This window comes from Vicugna pacos, unplaced genomic scaffold (genome assembly GCF_048564905.1).
Source record: "Vicugna pacos unplaced genomic scaffold, VicPac4 scaffold_19, whole genome shotgun sequence".
Classification (NCBI taxonomy): Eukaryota; Metazoa; Chordata; class Mammalia; order Artiodactyla; family Camelidae; genus Vicugna; species Vicugna pacos.
The window spans coordinates 29,799,326-29,822,447 of NW_027328740.1; the positions used below are offsets into that span (position 1 = coordinate 29,799,326).

The 23,122-nt window shown below is 33.1% G+C and overlaps 1 long non-coding RNA gene across 1 annotated transcript; it reads left to right on the forward strand.

Annotated features, from left to right (window-relative positions):
* The first annotated feature begins 5,625 nt into the window (after positions 1–5,625).
* LOC140693052 (uncharacterized) lies at positions 5,626–6,752 on the forward strand. Its single transcript, XR_012068701.1, has 2 exons — positions 5,626–5,898; positions 6,677–6,752. It is a non-coding gene; the product is annotated as an uncharacterized lncRNA (long non-coding RNA).
* The last annotated feature ends 16,370 nt before the right edge of the window (positions 6,753–23,122 follow it).

The following is a 23,122-nucleotide window of genomic DNA, read 5'->3' on the forward strand; positions in this document are numbered from 1 at the left end:
TGTTCCTCTAGGCTAACATCGTGACTTGTGTATTGGTAACTCAGGTGATTGTTACTAAGATCACTAACTTGTGTGACTTGTGTATTAGTAACTCAGGTGATTGTTACTAAGATCACTAACTTGTGTGACTTGTATCTCTCTTTCCAGAAGCCCCTGTTCTTAAGAACTCAATGGCACCTGAGAGCCTGACGCCCCGCACTCTGGGAGTTTAGGCCCAGTTTCTGTGCTCGGCAGCCCTCAGGTCATGAGTGGCCCCCCGCAGAAATGCAATTGGTTTTTTGTACATTACTCTGAGTACCTTGCCCAGTTCTATTTTTAGCCTAAGTTTTTTTTGTGAAGCTTTTACAGTTTTCTCCATATGGTGTCATGTCTGCCTATCATGACAACTTTACCTCTTCTTTTCCAGTCTGTATCCTTTTATTTCTGTTCCTAGCCTGATTGCTGTGACTAGGAATTTCAAGACTATATTGAATTGAAATTGTGAGAATGGGCAACCTTGTCTTGTCTCAGGTTTTTGTGAGAAGTGTTTCAGTTTTTCACCATTGAGTATTTTGCTGGCTATATGTTTGTCATAAATAGCTTTCATTATGTTGAGATATGGTCCCTCTATGCACACTGTGATAAGAATTTTATTGCAAATAGGTGTTAATTTTTATCAAATGCTTTCTCTGCATCTACTGAGGTGATCATGTGGTTTTTTGTCCTCTCTGTTATTGATATGGTTTATCACAATTTATTGATTGATTTGCATAAGTTTAACCACCCTTGTGTTCCTGGGATGAACCTAACTTGACCATGGTGTATGATCTTTTTACATGTTGTTGGATTCTGTTTGTTAATACTATCTTAAGGGAATTTACATCTATGTTTATCAATGATATTGGCCTGTAGGTTTCTCTTGGGGTAGTGTCTTTGTCTGGTTTTGGTATCAGGTTGATGTTGGCCTCACGGTGTGAGGTTGGGTGTACTCTCTCCATATCAATCTTTTGGATGAGTTTGAGGAGGACTGGTATGGATTTTTCTTTGTATGTTTGGTCAAATTCCCCAATGAAGCTATTTGGGTCTGAATTTTTGTTTGCAGAATTTTTTTATTTTATTAATACTTCTATTCCATTTCTCGTAATCTGTATCTTCAAATGTTTAATTTGCTCTTGATGTAATACTGTTGGGCTGAATGTTTCCAAAATCTTGTCCATTTCTTCCTTGTTATCCACTTTGTTTCCATACAGTTGTTGATGGTATTCAGTTATGATACTATGCAAAATTGTTTTGCTCTTTTTAGTTTCTCCATTTTCATTTCTTATGTTATTTGTGTTTTCTCCATTTTCTTGTTGTTGAGACTGATCAGAGTTTTGTCAATTATGTTTACTATTTCAAAAAATAGTTTGATTGATTTTTTCTTTTTTTTAATGTGTATTTCAATTCTTTCTTCTTTGATCTTTCTAATTTCTCTCTTTCTGCTGACTTTTGGTTTTCTTTGCTCTTCTTTTCATGATTAGTTTACATAGAATGTTAGATCATTTATTTGAAATTGATTTTCTACATTGAGGAGGGCCTTGTCACTATGAACTTCCTTCTTAAGCATTCTTTTACTGTATTCCATAGACTTTGTGTAGTGTTTTGACATATTTCTCAAGATATTTTTTAATTTCTTCTTTTACTTCTTCATCTCCCCGACTTGTTATAGTACCATGGTGTTTAATTTATATGCTGTAATTTTTTCTCCCTTTTTATCTGTGAAGGATTTCTAGTTTCATGCTATTATACTCAGAATAGTTGCTTGAAATAATTTTTATCTTCTTAAATTTGTTGAAGCTTCTTCTGTGCCTGTGTACATAATCTTTCCTAGAAAATATTCCATCTGAACTGGAAAAGAATGTATATTCTCTTTGGGGAGGAGTTCTGTTTTGAAAATATCAACGAACTCCAATTATTTTATCATATATTTTTGTATCTTGGTTTCCTTATTAATTTTCTGTCTGAAAGACAAGTCTATTGATGGTAATGGGGAGTTATATTCTCCGACTGTGATTGTGTTCCTATCCATTTCTCCCTTTTATCTATTAGTATTTGTTTATGTATTTAGGTGCTCCTATTTTGAGTGCATATATCTTAATGAGTTTAATAACTTCATATTTTATTGCTCCTTTAATCATTGTGTCATGTCCTTGTCTATCTTTCTCTGTGGCCTTTGTTTTAAAGTCTATTTTGTGTGAAGTCAGTACTGCTAGTCCTGCTTTCTTGTCATGTCCCTTTGCATGGAATATACTTTTCCATCTTCTGAATTTCAATTAATCTGTGTTCCTTTTACTAAAGTGAGTCTCTTCTCTGCATCATAATGTAGAGTGTGTTATATTATCCCATCTGACAATATATATCTTTTGATTGAAGTGCTAAGTCCATTAATAATTGTGATAATTATTGATAGACTGGTGTTTATTTACATTTTGAACTTCATTTCCCAGTTGATTTGATATTTCCTTTTTGTTCATTTCTTTTTCTTTTTGTGGCTTGATAAGTTTTCTGTTATTATCTTGGTTTCTTTTTGGCTTTGTGACTTCATTGTAAGATTTTGAATTATGGTTACTCTGTTTTGTATGTATATTGACATATTACTATATCTTTTTATTTTAACTGATAGGAATAGAAATTCTAACCCCTCCTATAGAGAACAGAAACAAGAAGAAAATTCTCTGTATTGTTCTGTTTCACTCTCTGACCCATAAAAATTTTGATGTCCTGTTTTACAACATCATGTTTATTCTATTGTAATACATTGTAGATATTGCCAGTCTAATTATGCCTTTCTCCTTTCCACAGCATCCTGCTTTTTGTTTCAGAGTAAATATTACATTATTTTTTTGTTGTTGCTAAATTCTTTTAGTATTTGCTTTTGTGGAAGTTATTTATCTCTCCTTCTAATCTAAAGGATATCCTTGCTTGATAAATTATCTTAGATTACAGGTTTCTTTCATTCAGGATTTTGAATACGTCTTGCCACTGCCTTCTGCCTGTTGTATTTGTGTAAGAAATGTGTTTCCAAATATAATATATATAATTATATATATATGAATAGAATATATAAAAATGAATTTAAGAAGTAAGGGGAAAATGTATACATTAAAAAATAGAAAATATTGATGAAGGAAATTAAAACTGATCCAAAGAAATGAAAAGATCTCTTATGTTAATGATGTGAAACAATGTGGTTGAAACAACCATACTACACAAAGCAATCTAATTTAGTGTGATTCATGTAAAAGTACCCATGAGATTTTTCCATTAAATAGAACAGATAATTTCAGAATTTATATGTAACCACATAGATCATGAGTTGCCAAGATAATCTTGAAAAAGTGTATTAAATCTAATAGTGACTAGTTCTCTGATGTTAAACAGTCCAACAAAGTTTTAGTAATTTAAATAACATGATACTGGCTCAAAAACAGACACCAATCAATAGAAGAGGATAGAGCAACCAGATATAATCCCTCACACCTATGATCAATTAACCCATGAAAAAGGAAGCAAGAGTATAAAATGAAGAATAGACATCTATTCAATAAGTAATGCAGGGGAGACTGAACATGTAAATGATAGATTAGAATAGTTCCTCAAATTGTATACAATCCATAAGCAGCGAATATCTTTCTATTTATTTTGTTTACTTATATTTCTTGCACCTGCAATTTATAGGTCTATATTTAGTCCTTTTATTTCACTTAGCAAATGTATTCCTAGTTTATTCCTTGTGGTATAAATATACACACAATATTTTTCCTAACATCACTTTCTGATAATTTGTTGTTACTATATAAAAATGCAACAGATATTTGCATATTGATTTTGTATTCTGCCAGTATACTAAGTTTGTTCATTATTTGAAACAGCCACTGGAGGAGTCTATGGTTTTCTGTCTATGCCTAATTATGTCATCTGTAAAAATTTTACTGCTTTTTTACAAGTTGAATGCCTTTTATAATTTTTCTTGACTAGTTGTTCTGGCTAGGACTTCAAGTAGTGTAATTTAGTACTTGTGAGAATGAGCTACATTTTCTTATTAATGGACCGACCAGGGAAAAACCTTCCTGTATGTTAACATTGAAGTTGATGTTAGTCATGGATTTTTCATATATGGCTTTTATTATGTTTAGTAACATTCTATTTAAAGTGAATTTGTTAAGAATATTTTTATAAAAAAGTAAAGATCAGATCTGTGAATAATTTTCCTACTATTTTGAGAAAGTTGTTTTTGAATTCTCTGCTTTTTAAGGGATTGTATCACATATATTGATTTGCATTTGATAAGTAATATTTATGAATTAGGACTAAACCCAGCTAAACTATAGTTTACAGTACTTATAATATGCAATTAATTCTGGTTGCTAATGTTTAGTTAGAATAGAATGTACACATAATGAAAGAAAAATTTACATTGTAAATTGAGTGTACATTTATTTATTTAAAATTTTTTTCCCTCATTTTGAATTTGGCTTATGTTTAATGGAATTTATTTCTAAATAAAGAATATAACTTTTGGTAGAACTGGATCTTCTACGGTTTACTGATACACAACGTAACTATTATTTACAATTAGTGAACAAAACACTTGCCTTAAAATGCCGTATTTTACTAACAATATAAACTGTTTCAGGACTGAGATACATATTACTTCCTAAAATGCATTACCTGGTCTTTTCCACCCCAACACACATATAAAGTTATTTCTTAGTTTGTTGATTGTTTGTTTGTTTGCCCCTTAATGGAGGCACTGCTTATTGAACCCTGGATCTTGTGCATAAGTGTATTTATGAACATCATTTTGGAATACTAAACAAAAGCCACAAGAGTATGGATTATAAAGATGACAAGAAAATTTATTCCTTCTAGGGACTGAAAACCCTTTGAGTGAAAGAATAGCAAAAATACATATTTGTAAATATACAATAAGATTTTCTGTTTTGTAATTTTAGAGTAGAATATAAAATTACATTTGTTTTACTTATAGAACTGAATTACAATTTGAAACAAAATTTCCGCCCCTTGGGATTTCTTACATTTGATTCATTATTTTTATCTAATTATTTACCATTTATTTATATACAAAACAAATAAACTGATATTTATTCTGCTCATGTTCTGAATATAGAGCTACTTATTATAAAGTACACAGAAAAATACTTACTTCCATTTCCAAATCAAATTATGTTTCACTTTAATTACAAATGATATTGAAATAGGTATACATATTCTGTACAGGTTTTACACAAATTTAACTTTAAATTCCAAAACTTTAAATTTATTTTATATTTTTTGTTCATTATTTATACTCTGTTCAAACATGTGGTATAAATTTCTGTACAAAAGAATGGAGATTGGTTTAATTTCATAGACCCCAAAATTAAATTATTTTAAAAGATTTTGTTGGGAAAATTTTTGGAGATCACACTGTAAAAATAAATGTACTATATATTTCATTTTAACTGGATGAATGAGAAATAATCACTGACTGGAAGTTACACTTGAGTTGCTGGGAGACCAGTCGTTTTGTGATGTCACAGCTACTCAAGTTGAGAACCATTGTGAAGGCCTAGCAGTTTATCTGTGCAGGACTGCAAAAGCACAATTTGAAGCTGCAGTGCTCAAAATCATGCAGATTAGAAAAGTAGCTGTAGAAAAAGTTATTTGAGATGGCACATATTTCTTCAAAAATTCAAGATGTGTCTCATAAAGATGGACCAACTGGTTTAGGAAACTCCGGTAGATCTCTATTGTGTGATCAAACATTCTCTGAGGACTTGGACGTGAGGTCTATGATTGAAGAAAATGCTTTTCAGACTTTGTCTGAAGAATCCTTGATAAAAACACCATGTTACACACATTGTGTTTCTGAACCAGGTGAATATAATGATTTTCGTTCTCTGACATTTCCAAGAAATCTCTGGAAAATGGCTGGGAGTGACCAATTGAAATCCATCTGTTGGGATGATAATGAATCTTTCATAGTGATTGATGAAGATGTCTTTAAGAAGGAAGATTTGGAAAGATAGGCCCCTTTCAGAATATTTGAAACTGGAAGAATGGAAAGTTTACTTAGTCAGCTTAACCTTCATGGGTTTAGGAAAGTGTGGCAGAATTTTCAAAGGTCTGCTTGTCTATCTGACTTTCTGACAGAAGAAAAAGAAGTCTCTGTTTTAAGAAAGGTATTCAGAAATTTTAGTTACCACTTGGTAACTTACATATAAAATTTTATTTTGCACATCAGTCAATGGTAATATAAATGTAAAGCTAGATTTTCAAAATTTTATAAATCTACTAAGACTAAAATAATTTATTTTTTCTAAAAAATGAGGACAGTGCCTTAAGTAGTCTAGATGATGAGAACCTATGCTTGCAACAATGAGTCTTTCCAGAAATCTAAATAAAGGTATTAAGGCTGCTTTTAAAAAGTGCCATTCACCATTAAAGCAATTGTTAACTTCTTAAATTTGATCAGTATACTATTTAAATGTGTAGTTTCCAAATAAGGAACTTCAAAATGTCGTCAGCAATGTTCATATTTTGATGATATTATCTTGCATAGTAAACTGAGAATCTGAGGTTTTATAGGTTAGGATTATTGTAGTCTTGTATTATGGTTTAAAATATTACTAAAATGTTTATCATTTTGTTGTAGCTGCATTTCTATCATAATCCAAATTTTAAACGAGGCTTTCCCCAGCTTTTAGTGAGAATAAATAGAAGAGTTGGGATTAAAAATTCTTCTCTGGTGTCTTCATTTGCTGAAGATTTCAACAAGAAGCACTTTAATGCAGGGGGCAATATGGATAATCATAATTCTGTTTTTGTGGCTGACACTAATAGAGAAAGTGCATTTTTACCTTCTGCAATTTTAAACATGTATCTAATAAGAAAGCCCTCTACTAGCCACATAATTGGTGGTACAACTACCCCGATCAGAAGTGATTTTTCTCCTCTGTCATCAATGTCAGTTAGACCATCAGAAAAAATTGCAGTGGATCAACGAGTTATTTTAAATCAGTTGACCACTGTCCACAGGCACTCTCAAAGCAGCTACATTGAAACAAATGGCCGTGTGGTGAACTCCATTTCAACTACAACTTGTACTTCTCAGTACAGCATCTTCTGTCCCATACAGAGCAATTAATTTGGACTGATGTTGGAGCCTTCTACTTTTCCAAATAGATATCACAACATATCTGCCAATGAAATTCGTTTTCCTAAACTTCAACCAGGGATCAACCCACGCTTTCCAGTGCCAGTGATAGCTGGTACATCAGCTACATCTCTTTCAAAGCCAACTCATCAGACATCTTCAGTTTATGAATGTCATCCTAATTACAACTGATCTACCAGAGGACTACCAGATTATACAGGATAACAAAGATTGAAATTGATGTTGGCATATGTTGACAAATAACTGCAATTTTCTTATTTGAACAATAAACATAGATGCGTACCTGTATTTTCCTTATTTTTTTAAAATATAGTAAAGAGTTAAATGAGAGGCTAAGATACCATTAAAAGAGAAAAGTAGATATTTGATTGTTATGATCTTTTTATTGAACACTATGGGAGTAAATTTAAGTAATTTCTTGTAAGGAGGAAGAAAAAATGGAAAAATTTGGAAAAAGAATAAAACATGGAGAGAGGGAAAATTACTAATTGGTTTCTGGTTCAACCTGGAAAGTATGAAATGTGTTAAGTTTGGATAGGTTGGACAGTACATAAATGCTGGAACCGGCCCAGGGATCGTGGTCTATTATGTCATCCCTGGAATCAAAAAGGTCATATTATGTAGTCTTAGATGGCACATACAGCATGTGGTAGAATTAAAGAAGTAATTTTATCTATGGTCTTCTTTGTGCTGTTCTCAAAGCATTCCAATTGGTGCTTTCATTTCCTGCACTCAAGAGTCTACACTACATTTTCTAGTCAATAATTTATGTTGCTTTTATATTCCAGCCAAAGACAAACTTGCATCCTCAGGGTGGCAGTTAATGCCTTTCCAAATGTAAGCCCACAAACTCAACATAGTTTAGTCATTTCTTTATAAATCTGGCAACTGACTACCTTAGCATATCTTTATGTTTCACTGTATCTGGAGGTACATTAAAGGAAATGCTTGTCAACAGTGTTAGTTCCAACCTCAATACTTTTACTCCAGCTCATCCTTGGACTTTGGTTGTTCTCCTTTTACCTACTTAGACTATCCCGGTCTCAGCACAGATACCACCTCCTCCAGATGTTTTCTGTCTCTCAACCTCTCCTTGTCTAACTTGGATACCAGCACAGTAAGCACAGCACATGCCACAGGATGCATTTTAGTATTTAGTGAGTGAAAAATACCTGTTGACTTTAAGCAAAATTTACTTTCCTGAAACAACAGAACTCTCATGATTTTCAAACTATTTCATTATGGTACATACTCTTCACCACAAACAAGCTCTTTTCATAGCCCAAGGACTAATCACTCAAGACAGTAATTGGAGGTAGGTACAGGAGACAAGTTATTATTTTCTTCTTAATTAATGCCTCCAGAGGCCTAAAATATTCCATTCTCATTTGCTGGATATTTTCCTGTCTCTTCATCACCCACCCATCCCAAAATAGCTGATACTCTTCCCCATGCCAATAACTATACTGACTACCAATTAATTTGCTTCTTAGAATCAGAGATTTGTCCAGAAGAGAAAGTGCCATTGCAAGTATTTAATATAGGTTTATACACCCCACATATCTTGTGCCCCTTCTAACCTTCACACAGGATGTATATAAAATGTAATAGCCCCTTGGTTGGTGTGGTCGTATTCAGTAACCAAATTGCAATCTACAATGTGTGGACTAGAAGGAGGTGAGGGTGGTAGAATTAAAAATTTGTCCAACTGCAAGAATACCAAATTTATACTGATATTAGGAAATATAAAATATTCATGGAAGTCTTTGACTATTTCCCATTAATTTAAAATAAAATGTGAAGCATTTTCAGAATTGGAAATGCCCTAAATTGCTGGAACAATTGTAGGCAATGTCAAGGAGCCTACTTCTTCTGCTCACAATGATGCAGCCAGTGTCAGCTGATAAGACTGGAATGGCAGATTTGAGTTCTGAAAACATGTCACCTGTTGTAAAGAAAGCCTTTGATAACCTGGAGAAAGGGCAAATGGGCCTGGGTGAACTCTAGCAACATGCCACCAATATGACATTTACCAAGAGAAGGATAGAGACCACTTACAGCTGGAGAACTGTGTCTGCACAGCAGTGGTTCTTCCTATAACAGAAACATCAAGCTTTAAGATTGTCAGCAAAATTCTGATGGTGGCTATGTGGTTGCTTACATTAGCATTCTGGGGTTCAGATGGGCTGGTTCAGCTACTTTCCAGCTCTCTTATCAGACAGTGGTTCTTACCGTGATCATCTTAACAAGGTTCTATGCTGATAAGTCAAAAGTTACAGTTTACATTCAAAGTGAGAAATCCTAAAGAAGAATCTTGTTTGTCCATCTGTAGTTTTCTACCTGGGAAATCTAGACTATTGGCAAAACTACAAAAGTAGGCTGGTGCTTTGAAAACTTTTCTCTGAGTTCTGCCCACTGAATTCTTCCCACTAAATACTACAGATCTCTGTACCACTGTGTGTGTGTGTGAAGATGGATTGTTAAGCAGTAACTAAGTTTGTCTTAGTTGAGTCATCAGTGAATTATTCCTCTGCATCTGGCAGAATCTCTGTGAATTAAGAGTTTCATTGAGCCACCAGATTTTCTTCCGATCAGGGAGGGGTAGATTATATTTCTCCCAGTATACTAATTGTTACATGTTCATTGAATCCCAAGCTGATGCTACGGCCAAGCCCCTGAACCCTTGAATGGGATTGAGGCATATACATTCTCCAGTCCCCAGAGCCCAGCACAGGACTGTATCACCTTTTTAATTTAAGCTTATGTCTGATTTATTTCTTTTAATTCTCATTGTTGACACAACTTATTTTGGCTTTGAACACACTTTGACTAATTTATATAGTCTGAACAACTGACTTATTCCCGTTCACCAAGCAATTGCAATAATCTTTCTTCCCTTGGTCTACCTGGAACAGAGTGAGCACACTCATCATTTTGAAAGTAGTCCTCTGTCCTAACATTGCAGAATCTTTACACTTGCTTGCCCAGCACTTGAGCAAGAATGTTTGTTATGGATCTCAGGGATTATCCTCACATTCCCTTACGCAACCATGAGAAAACCCCAAATTGTTATCCAAAATCAAGTCTTGTCAGTATTGCATTCCCATTGCAAAACAGTTAAGAATTTTAAGAGTTCTGAGATTTTACCATACTGAGATTTTTAGCAACCTAACATGTTCTTTTCTTACAGATGCTGTCGGGGAGTTGAGACCATCGGTCAGAGACAGTGAACTTTATCACTGACAGCAAGGGCAGCCAGTTTTAAATTTGTATCCATTCCCTAATCTCAGATGAATACACAGAGTGAAATTTTGATGCCTACAGAAGCACTGGTCTGTTAACATGAAGAAATTTTTAAGCATGGTAAAACAATAATTTTATTCATATCTTTATGCATAATTTATTATAATCACTTATTTATTAGTATCTTTAGCTTGGTTAAGTATATCATGTCTCAAGTTTACTTGCTGCAAAAACAATCATGAGAAATGACAAGGGAAAAAATGACCATTGACTTTCCATTTTCACTTTCGCTTTTATTGAGATATAACTGGCATAAAACATTGTGTAAGTTTAGGTGCACAGGATAGTGATTTGATTTATAACTATCATGAAATAAATATCATAGCAACTTTAGGGAGAATTCATTATCTCATTTTGCTAAAATTTTAAAGAAATACAATTTGTCTTTTGGTTGTGCTGAGAAACCTTATGGTCTACTCTCTTAACAACATTGATATAGAACATAATGCATTATTAATTCTAATTTTCATGTTATTACTTGGCATCCCTAGAACACGTTTATTTTATGGCTGGAAATTTGTAGCTTTTGAGTGCAAAGTCAAATTCTCCTTTTCCAACCCCTGCCTCTGTTAATTACAAATATAATTTCTTTTTCTATAAGTATCTTTGTTTGTTTTTGAAGTGTACTTTAATCTATAACACTGTGTAAGTTTCTCCTACACAACATACTGTTCGCTATTTTTAATAAATTTCAAACTGTTCACCAGGATACATCTAGTTACGATATGTTGCTATGTAAGTATATTTCATAGGTTTGACTATTCCCCATACAGTATATTTCTTGTCCCTGATTCATTTAATTTGCAACTGGAAAATTTTCTCTCTTAATTTTCCTCAAATTTTTCTTTTCCTCACCCCATTTCCCTCCTTCTTGTGAACAACCTATTGCTTTCTATGTGTATAACTCCTTTTCTGTGTTCTTATTTTCATTTATTTAAAATTCAAAATGTGATTAAAATCATTCAGCATTTGTCATTCTCTTTCTGACTTATTTCACTTAGCATATTACACTCTTGGTCTACCTATTTGTTGCAAATGACAAAATCTTATTCTATTTGGTGCTGAATAATAACCCATTGTATTTTTATGTGTGTGTGTGCTTATATATATATATATATATATATATATATATATATATATAAAAATATAGATAAATCTGTAGTTAAGATGGGTAAATATATTATAAACACTCATCTTTTTATCCATCATCTTTGATGAACAATTAATTTGCTTCTATATCCTATCTATTGTGAATAATGCTACAGTGAATATAGGGTTGAATTTATCTTTAGTAATTAGTGTTTTTATTTTCTTGGAATTAGTATCCAGATATGGAAATGTAGAATTATATTTCATTTTTTGTTTTTAGATAAATCTCCATGTTGCTTTCCTCAGTGGCAGCACATATTTCCATTCACTCCAGCAGTTCATCAGGGTTGTTTTTCTTACATCCACACCAACACTTATATTTGTTGTCTTTCTGATAATAGTCATTCTGACGGGAGTGACATAAAATCTCATTATGTTTTGGACTTGCATTTTTCTGATGGTTAGTAATGTTGATTGGTTTCATGTGCTGTTGGTAACATTTCCCCCACTGTATATTCATTTTTTCTAATGGGCTAAATGATCATAACTGTCTGATTTCATTTTCAGGCATTATTTGTGTTCCATTATTCTGTTTGTTCTGTGCCACTACCATAATATTTTTATTACTGTAGCTTTGTATTATAGTTTTAAATTAGGGAAAGTGATACATCTTCTCTGTTCTTTGTCAAATATTTTGTGTTTATTGTTTGTTTTCTTTCTTTTCTTTTTTTTTAGTGACTTCAACTCTTTTGTGTTTAAATGTAAATTTTAGAATTATTTCTTGTAAGTGTCTGAAAATGCCTGTGGTATTTTGTTAGGCACTGAATTTAATTTGTGTATTTTCTTGGCTTATGCTGTCATTTAAACAATATATTTTCCTCATCAATGAACACAGTATGTCCTTTCATCTGTTTGCATTATCTTCAATTACTGTTATAAATATTTTATAGTTTTCTGAGTACATGTCCTTTACCACCTTGTTTGGATATATTTGTTGATTTTTTTTTGTAATGCAACTGTAAATGATACAGTTCCCTCACTTTCTGTATCAGTTAGCTTTTTGTTAGTGTGTAGAAATGCAAGATTTCTGTATGTTAATTTTACATTCGGAAATTTTACCAAATGTATTGATAAGCCTTACTAGTTTTGTGGCACCATTTTTAGGATTTCTGTTTAAACTATGTCATCTGAAAACAGATACTTTTACTCCTTTTCTTAATTACCTATATTTTACTTACTTTTATTTTGAATAGGTATGGCTAGAATTTCCAATACTATAATTAATAAAAGTGGTTAGAGTGAGCATTCTTGTCTTCTTCCTGCTCTTATTGGAGATTCTTTCAGCTATTAATCAGTGAGTGTCATGTTAGCTAAGTTCTTGTCATATAAGAACTTAGATTTGTTGAGGTATGTTTCCTCATGCCCACTTTGAGGAGAAATTTATTCATAAATAGATACTGATTTTGTCATAACATTTTATGGCTCTACTGTTGTGACCATATAAATTATATTCTTCCTGTTTTTAGTGTGGTGTTACATACTGATTAATTTGCGGGTATTGAATCACTTTGGCATCCCTGGAGTAAAATGGACTTAATCTTATTGTATAATCCTCTTAATGTATTGTTTGACTTGCTAACAATTTAATGATGTTTTTTTCATCTATGCTTATTGGTAGTATGTAACCTGTAATCTTTGAGGTATTTGTTCCTGTTTTAGTAGTAGTGTGATACAGAAATTTGGGGTAGGAAGCCTCCCTTCCTCTCGAAATTTTTGGAATACACTGAGAAGTATAGGTGATAGCTCTTCTATAAATGTTTGGCAGAAATCATCTCTGAATCTTTCTAGGCCTGGAATTTTGTTTCGTGGGAGATTTTGTTTAATTACTGATTCAAATTCATTAGTGATAATCTGTTCATATTTTCTTTTTCATTCCATTCTATAGATAAGTTCTTTCTTAGAAATTGTCCATTTCTTCTAGGGTTTCCATTTTACTAGCATATAATTTGCTGTATCATTATATGATGCTTTGTATTTCTTTGATATTAGCTGTAACTTCTCATTTATGTCAGAGCTTATTAATCTGTACCATCTTTTTTGCTCATGTGCCTGGTTAAAGATTATCAACATTATTTATCTTTCAAAATCCATTATTTAATTTGATTAAATGTTTCTGTCTTTAATCTTTATTTTATTTAATTATGTTCTGAACTTTCAGCTGTCTTTCCTTCTACTAAAATGATTGTTTACTATTTTGCTACAACTTTTGTTTGTAAGAATATTTTTCAAGAGAGACATGTTTCTTATTTGTATAAGTGGGATTATTTTGCTATAAGCATCCCTATTAATACTGCTTTTGTTATAACCCATGGATTTTGTTTTTGTTGTCTTTTTTTCATATATTTTTTCTTTGATTTATACAGCAATCCAGTCGTTGTTAATAATGTATGATTTATCCTCCACAGTTTAGAATTTTTCTCAGGTTTTTTCTTTTAGCATATTCCTATTCACTCAGATTCCACTAGTTTCTTCTCAAAACAAGGAGAAAAATAATAAAATTTATACAAAAATCTGAAACACCCAAATTTTCTAAATTTATATTTAAAAATGAGCAATGCTGTGGGTATTATCCTCCCTGAATTTATAACATAACACAAAGATACAGTAATAAATGCATCAAAATATGGCACTTAAAGAAACACATAGATAAATGGAACAAAATTAAGAGTCCTAAAATAAACCCTCACACATATGGTCAATTAGTCTAATATGAAGTATACAAGAGCATACAATGGAAAAAAAGCAGTCTCTTCAACAAGTAGTTCTGAGAAAACAGGACAGTACATGTAAAAGGAAGGTGTAAGAGCACTTCCTTCCATAGTATACAACATAAGATAAAAATGGATTGATTTCCTAAATGTAAAGCCCGAAATTGTACAATTTCAGACAAAGAAAAGCAGCAGAACTGACTTTGAGATAAATCATAGCAATGTTTATTTTTGATATGTCTCCAAATTAAAAAATAAAATGAAAAGTAACAATTACAGTTTTTAGTTTACTGAGGAAAAAATAGATGTACTATGCGATACAGGGATTCTACTTATTGTATATGTGTGAAGTGCAAAACCTTTTGCAGAGCAAAGGAAACCTTCAACAAGAGATATGATAACAGACAGAATAGAAGGAAAATTTTCACACAATTTAACCAACAAGACGTTAATATCCATATTACATATATATAATATTAGACTCAGTATTTAAAAAACAAACCTCCAACTTAAAAACAGTTGAAAGATGTTAATGGAAATTTTCAAAATAAGACTTGTGGATATTTTTCATGCACATACCAAGAAACATAATGTTCCTATCCATTTGGTAAACATAAATGAAAACCAGAATGAAATATAATCTCACAGCAACCAAAACGGCTATTAACAAAATGTCTACAAATGACAAACTGTAATAAGAAGGTTGAGAAGAGGGAGCCCAGGTACACTGTTGGTGGAAAAAAAAATGATGCATCCACTATTATAAAATTGTGGACAGTGCACAGAAAACTAGAAATAGAAGCATTATATGTTGCAGCAATTCCAGTTTTTGGTATAAATCTGAAAGAAATGAAAACATTAACTTAAAGATTTATTACCCACAATGTTCTTAACATTATCATTCATATTACCCAAGGAAAGATGTACAGTTCAACTGCCCATCAAAAGATGATTGGCTGAAGTAGATGTGAGATATAGATAACATAATAAATAATTAGTCATTGTCATATTAAAAAATAAAATTCTGCCATTTGGAACAATATGACTGGACCCAGAGAGTGTTGCTTATAGGAAAATAAGTCATACGGAGAAAAACACTCTATGTTGTCACTTAAATGAGGAAAATAAAGATATAAGAGAAATAATCATAAAAAAAACAGGAACAGAATGACATATATATGTGTAGTGTACCAAGAAGTGGTTTCCTGTGGGGACAGGGAAGAAGGATGGAGAAGACAGAAATGTGCAAGCTACTAGTAATAAATTAGAGAAACAACAGGGCTATATTTACAGCACAGAGAAATATTTTAATAATTTAATTGATTTTAAAGAGAGTATAGGGATATATTATAGTAAAATGTGCACGTAGGTGGGAAAAACGTTAAAAAATTAATCCCAGGAAAATCAAAATATTTTGTAATACTCTGATATTAAGGGAGGTGATTTATTCACTTTGTTTACTGTTTTCATAATGTCCTTAGTAGAATTTAAGCTTTTAATTGAAAAAGTATATACTTTAAAAGTGACATAAGTTTAAACAATTTTTGTCTCTACCCTTACATCTACAGTCAATAAAACGTTCACATCTCAACAAAAAAACACAACACAAAACAATACCCTGGAACGCATGTGAACAGGTAATGTTTAGTTGACTAAAACACACAAAAGAGGCTGAACTGAAGGAAGAGCAGAGTTGGTGTCTGCAACCAAGGCCCCCTGACTAGGTTGTATGTGTCATCAAGTTCAGAGAACCCAATAGAAATGGTCTCAGTGGTTCACACAGCTTCAGCCTCCAACTGCACCAGTACTCATGGTCGCATGTAACTAGGAGGGAGCCACAATGGAGACAGAAATTCCATCCTTCAGACACTCAGACATTCATGACAGTGTCCCTACTCCCCATTCACAGTGGTGGAGACAAGATACCTTGCAACACTGGACATAGCAAAGGCACTTGCCTGATTCCAAATATCCACCTGTTTTTACACATTTCCTCAATGTGTACACTGAGTCTCAAGGGATATCAGATAAAAGGAAGGGTTCACCGTCCCAGTGAGAACAGTGACATCAACTACCAGAGATGTCTAAGAAGTGACAATGAAAGCACATCTTTTATCCAGACAGTATCTACAGGAAGGTGCCATTTTGAAATATCAGTGGTAGCTCAGGTAAGTAAAACCAAAAATTGTTCAATATAGCAAACTACCAGAAAACAAAAGCAAGGGCTTCAACTCACAGTTTGTTATTAAGTGTCATCACAGCAATAATTTGTGAAGATCATGACCAATCACACTAACTTTATAGGGCACGCACACACACAGATACACAGACACAGACACAAACACAGACACAGACACACACGCACATGCACCTGAGCACACGCACATACACATAATGTCATCCATGCAGCAAACAAACGTAAAGTCATGGTACATCGCCATATAACTAATAGAGAATCCAAATAGGTGACATACAGAAATTCAAAACAAAAAAAAAAACTAAGAAAGCATTTTAATGAGCTCAGGAATAAATGAAATGATGATAAGGAATACATTACCAAAGAGACTGAAACTATAAAATTACCAAAAATTATTGGAGGACAATGAGAACTTAATAAATGAGATGAAGAATGCAACAGAAAGCATTGGGGTAGAGTGTCTTTGTGGAAGATAGATTAGCAAACTCACCAATACAAAACTAGAAATGATAGGAGATTGCAGAGATTCAAGATATTAAAAAGTGTGTAAATTCTACAGTAGCCATCAGACTTCATCAGGAAGTGCACATTACAGTGGAATCCTGGAGGGAGTAGAAAGTTAGAAGGCAGCTGATGGTTTATTTAAAGAAGTAATAGTTGATAACCTCACAAACCTGTGTAAGGAACTAATATACAAGTACGTGAGCCAAGAAAACACCAATAACTTTAAGACAAAGGGACCTCCTTTAAGATACGTCATATGCAAATTGGCAAGTCAATGACAGAGTAATATTTTAAAGGCAGCCAAAAATAGTTATGATAATCTACAAAGGAACCCCATTAGGCTATCAGTAGACCTCTGAGAAGAAAACACAGGAAACGGTAAATAACATTAAATTTCAGTCATCTAAAATAAGAAATCACTCACCCAAAAATACTTACACAGTTATCACTTAGATATAAAATGAAAATAAAGACTTTACCAGAAAAACAAACCTTAATGTGACAGAAAAACAAAACTAAGAAACCTTATAAGAGGTACAGAAAAGAAGTCTTCTAAGAAATATAAAGTTGCAAAAATGGGCAAAACATTGACCAAAATCCTAAGGAGAGACCACGAGAAATTTGCATCTGTTCATTTGGGTATGTTTTTAAATGCTATTATACCAAATGGATTAAAGAGAGAAAAATAGGAAATCAGGGGCAATAAATATAGATAATTAAACTGGTAACATATTCACAAGAGTAAAAGAAATAATTAGAAATGTAATCATTAAAGGTAAAGAATAAATTAAAACAATATTAAAGGAAGCTTCTATCAGCGGAAAAAGGACTAAATTATACATGAGATGTTTTATTTATAATTGAAGTACAGTACATGTAGTATATTGTGTAGTTTCAGATGTACAGCATAGTTATTCTAATCACTTTGTAGATTATATGCATTATGAATTATTACAATAATTGTAACAAACAATTATTTTAAGATATTGTGTATAATTCGATGATCTATACAGATAATCAATGTAGCTTCTCTCCTTTATATATACTACTTTCTATCTGTCAATATTCTTCCGTTAAAATCTCTTTCCCTTCCACTTTGGTAAACAGAAATATTTTCCCATATCTTTGACTCTGCTTAAGTCTTGTCTATCTAATCTCTTTACCTCTACAACATGTTTCTATCTATCTATCTATCTATCTATCTATCTATCTATCTATCTATCTATCTATCATCTATTTATCTATCTATCTATCTAATTATCTATATATCTATCTATGTATCTATTTATCTATCTCTCTATCTATCATGTATTATCCTTCTATCTATTATTCTGTCATTAATCAATAGAAAGCTATAGATATTTGTACACATATTTTTGTTATTCTTTAGTTTCCACATATAAATAATATTATATACATTTGTCTTTGTCTAAGTTACTCCATTAAGCACATTTTTACTTGGTCCACTCAGGATACTGAAATAGCAATGTGTTATACATTTCCATGGCTGAGTTTTATTCCATTGCATATTTATAGAAACATCATATATTCTTAAGTCCATACTCTACTGTGTACTCGGATTACTTCCCTGTCTTGCATATTATAAACAGTGCTGTTGTGAACATTGGTTCTTCTCAATTTAGGGTGTTTTCCCCAAATTTTTCCTAGGAGAGGTATTACTGGGTCATATGGTAGTTAACTTTTTAGTGTTTAAACAAATCTGAATACTCTTTTCAAAAGAAGTTGTACCAATTTACATTACTACCAAGAGTATACAAGAGATTTCTTACCTTCACATCTTCTGCAACACTTACTATTTGTAGACATTTTGATAATAGCCATTTGACCAGTGTGAAATGGTACCTCATTTTGGTTTTGATTTGCAATTACCTAATAATTAGTAATGTTGAGCGATTTTATCACTTACCTGTTACTCATCTGTATGTTTTCTTTGGAAAAATATTAACTCAGGTACTCTGTTCTTGTTTTTGATTGGATTTTTGTTTTTCACCTTGAGTTGTGTAACCTAAATCCTTGTTACATCTATTAACCTACATCTATTAACCCCTGGTCACTTGCATTGTTTGCAGATATGTTCTCCAATTACACAGGCAGTCTTTTTATTTCATTGATTCTGTCCTAAGCTGTGCATAAATTTTTAAGTTTATTTAGGTCCCACTTGTTTATTTTTGCTTTTGTATCATTTGCCTTAGGAGACTGATATAAGAAAATATTCCTATGATTTTATCCAATAGGGTATCACCTATATTCCCCTCTATCAGTTTTATAGTATCAGGTCTTACATTTAGGTCCTTAATACACTTGGAGTTTATTTTTGTATATGATGTCAGGAAATGCTCTCATTTCATTGTTTTACATGTAGTTGTCCAGCTTTCCCAACACCATCCATTGATGTGACTGTCTTTTATCCATTGTGTACTCTTGCTTCTTTTATCATAGATTCATTGCTCATAAGTGTGTGGAAATATTTCTTGCCTCTCTATCTGTTTTTATTGATTATATCTCTTTGCCAATGTCATACTCTTTTTATTACTGTAGGTTTCGTGTATAGTAAGGTATCTGGGAGGGTTATGCCTCCAGATTTGTTGTTGTTTCTCAAGATCATTTTGGCAATTTTTAATGGTTTCATGTGAGACTTAGAGTTATTTATTTTCTGGTTCTGTGGAAAATACTACAGCTTCGTAACAGGAATTGCCCTAAATCTGTAGGATTCTTTGTGTAGTACGGCCATGTTAACAATATTAACTCTTTCAATCCAAGAGCACAATACATCTTTCCATTTCTTTGAATCACTTTTAATTTCTTTGTCAGTGTTTTATAATTTTCAGTGATTAGATCTTTCACATATGTGGTTACATTTATTCCAAGATATTCGGGGGAATGAGGTTTTAAACATTATTGCTTTCAACGTCCATTTTATGGTATCTCATGATTAATGTGAACAAATGCAAGAGACTTCTTTACATTTATCTTGTAACCTGCTCCCTTGATGAAATTATTTATTGTTCATAATAGTCAGTGTGGAGCCCTTAGGACTGTCTATGTAGATTGTTATGCCATCAATACTAGTGACAATTTTGCCTTTTTCTTTCCATTTTGTGTTAATTTATCTTCTTTTTTTTTCCTTTTCCTTTCTTCTATTACTATTGAACAGAAGTGGTGAGAGTAGGAATCATTGTCTTGTTCACGAATTTACCCAGAAGGCTTTCACCATTTCCCCTAAGTATTATAATTTGTTATAAATGGCCTTTAGTATGTTGAGAGATGTTCCCATTGTACTCACATTTATGAGAATTCTGATGATGAATGTATGTTTAATTTTGTCAAATGCTTATACTTTGTGTATTGACATGGTCTTGTGAATTTAGTCCTTCCTTTATTAGATATGTGTCATGCTGATTGACTTGTGTATGTTGAACCATCCTTGTGACACTGGAAGGAATCCAACTGATCATCGTGTATAATCCTTTCTATGTATTGCTGGATTCATTTGTTGATGTTTTTCGAGGATTTTTGAATGTATATCATCATTCATCAAGGATATTGGATTTTCATTTTCATTTATTTTTTTGGTAGTGTCTTTGACTGGTTTTGTTAATAGGGTAATGGTGGCCTCATAGAATAACTTTGGGAATATTCGTTCCTCCTTCATTTTCTAAAATAGTTTGTGAAAAGGGGTTTTAGTGAAGGAATCCAGGCATTTTGTTGAAGGGGTGTTTTTAAAATTATACATTTTATTTAACTTATAATGATGGCTCTTTTCATGTTCTCAATTTTCTCTTTATTCAGTGTTGGCGGGCTGTACTTTTCTAGAAATTTGTCTATTTCTTTTAGGTCGTCCAGTTTGTTGTCACATAACAGCTCATAGTGCTTCCATAATCTTTTTTTGTATTTCTATAATAAGAGATATTATTTCTACTCTTTCATTTCTTATTTTATTTGGGTCCACTCTATGTATTTCTTGATAAGCCTGGCTAAATGCTTACCTGTTTGTTAATATTTTTAAAAAAATGTAAAGCTTTTGATTTTATGATTTGTAATTTGATTTTCAAATATTATTTTATTTATTTTCAACATAATGATTAAATATTTCTCCTTCTACTGCTTTGGGTTTTGCTTGTTCTTATTTCTTGTTCTTTTGGGTGGCATGCTTTGTCCTTTCTATGAGGTTTTTCTTGTTCCTTGTAGAAGTCCTGATTTGTTCTCAACTTCCCTCTTAGATTTGTCTTTGGTGCATCCCATATATTTTATGAAGTTGTGTTTTCAGTGTAATTTGTCTCCAGGTATGATTTTATTACCTCTTTGATTTCATCATTGACCTTGTTTTATTTTATTTTTTTAATTAATGTGTTTTAACTTCATGTTTGTGCTTTTCCTATTCTTCTTTCAAAAATTCATACACAGTTTCTTACTTTTGTGTATTGAAAAATACTTGCTGTAACCTATATTTGCTTAAAGATCCTGAGGCTCATTTCATGACATAATATGTGGTTAATTCCTTAGAAAACATCCTGTGCACACTTGAAAACTTTATGTGTTCTGATTTTCTGATGCAGTGTCCAATATCTAGCTTAGGTTCAAATGATCTAATATGATATTAAGATCTCTGTTTCCTACAGATATTCTTTCTGGATGATCTGGCTATCAGAATAGTGAGGTGTTAAACTCATCTTCTGTTATTATTTTATAATGAATTAATTCTTTCATGTCTACTAAAACTTCTTAGGATCTATTTTTTTGGGTCCATATACAATTTAATGAGTGTAATACCCTATTTTAATATTGATCTGTTTTTCTTTATATACTCTCAAATTTTTCATTTTGGCCCCTCTTTTAAAATGTATTTTGCATGAGTTGAGCATTGCAACCTGCATTTTCTTTTCATTTCCATGGGATATCTTTTCCACTTATTTCCAAACTATGTATATCTTCCACCATAAAGTGAGAATTTTTTGGGGGGAGATAAAGATGGTGGGGTAGAGAGATGCTCGTAGCTCACCCTTTCCCACAAATGCACCAAGACTCACATCCACAATCCCACTCAGCTAACCAGAGAACCTGCAGAACTCTGACAGAACATTTTCCTCTTCAATAGATAAAGATGTGAAAAATCCAGTAGGAGAAAAGTAAGAAAGAAAGAAGAAAAGGCAAAACAGATTGGGACAGGTCAGACAGGGAGGGAGCAGCAAAGAAGGACTGGTGCTCATTCCCTGTGTCTCTCCTCTCCAACTGAGAGATTGGCAGGATGGTGGGGGAGACTCCAAGTCTTGGACATGTATGTAGTATAAGTTGACTAGCAGAACTAAGTTAAACAGGCACAGAGGATCCCTGTGACACTCAGCAGAAAATGCAGCCCAGAAGCTGGGGGCAGGGCCATACTGCCCGACCCGGGTGGTAGATGGGGATGGCTACACTGCGTTGGCCCAGGGAAATGAAGTTGTCTTTGTGTCATGGCTGTGGGTGCACAGGGCAGAACAACATGGGCCCTCCATAAAACAACAGAGCAGATGTGCCCTATGGGTGGAAGGGTGCATTCCCCATCTCTGAATTTCCAAAAAAGTTTCTAGGTGAAGAGAGCTGGGGCTCAGACACAGCCACCATACCCTCTGGTGGTTTAAACCCATGTGGCAGCGGGGACAAAACCTGCATCTACACCTAAGGAATTAGCAGCCTCAAGGACCAGTCCGAGACTTGTCTACAGCCAGAGGCATATTGAATACTTCTGTCTGGTTCCTCAGAGAACTTGTCGGACAAAAGAAACATGGAGCTGGTTTTTGGCCAAGACCAGGGGCAGGGATGTTCCTCAGTCTTCCCTGAACCCACTTCTGTTGTGCAAACCCTAGGCAGAGTACACAGTGGAACAGAGAAGCAGAGTGATTGGCAACCGTAGGTAGAGGTTGGCCCCTCAAATTTTGGGCAGGAATACAGCCCCTGACCATGGTGCTGGAGAGGGCATGATGCCCAATCCTGCCTAGACAGTCTGCAACATCTGACTGCAGCATCGGGCAGGGCATTTACAAGCCAGCCCAGAGTAAGGAGAAC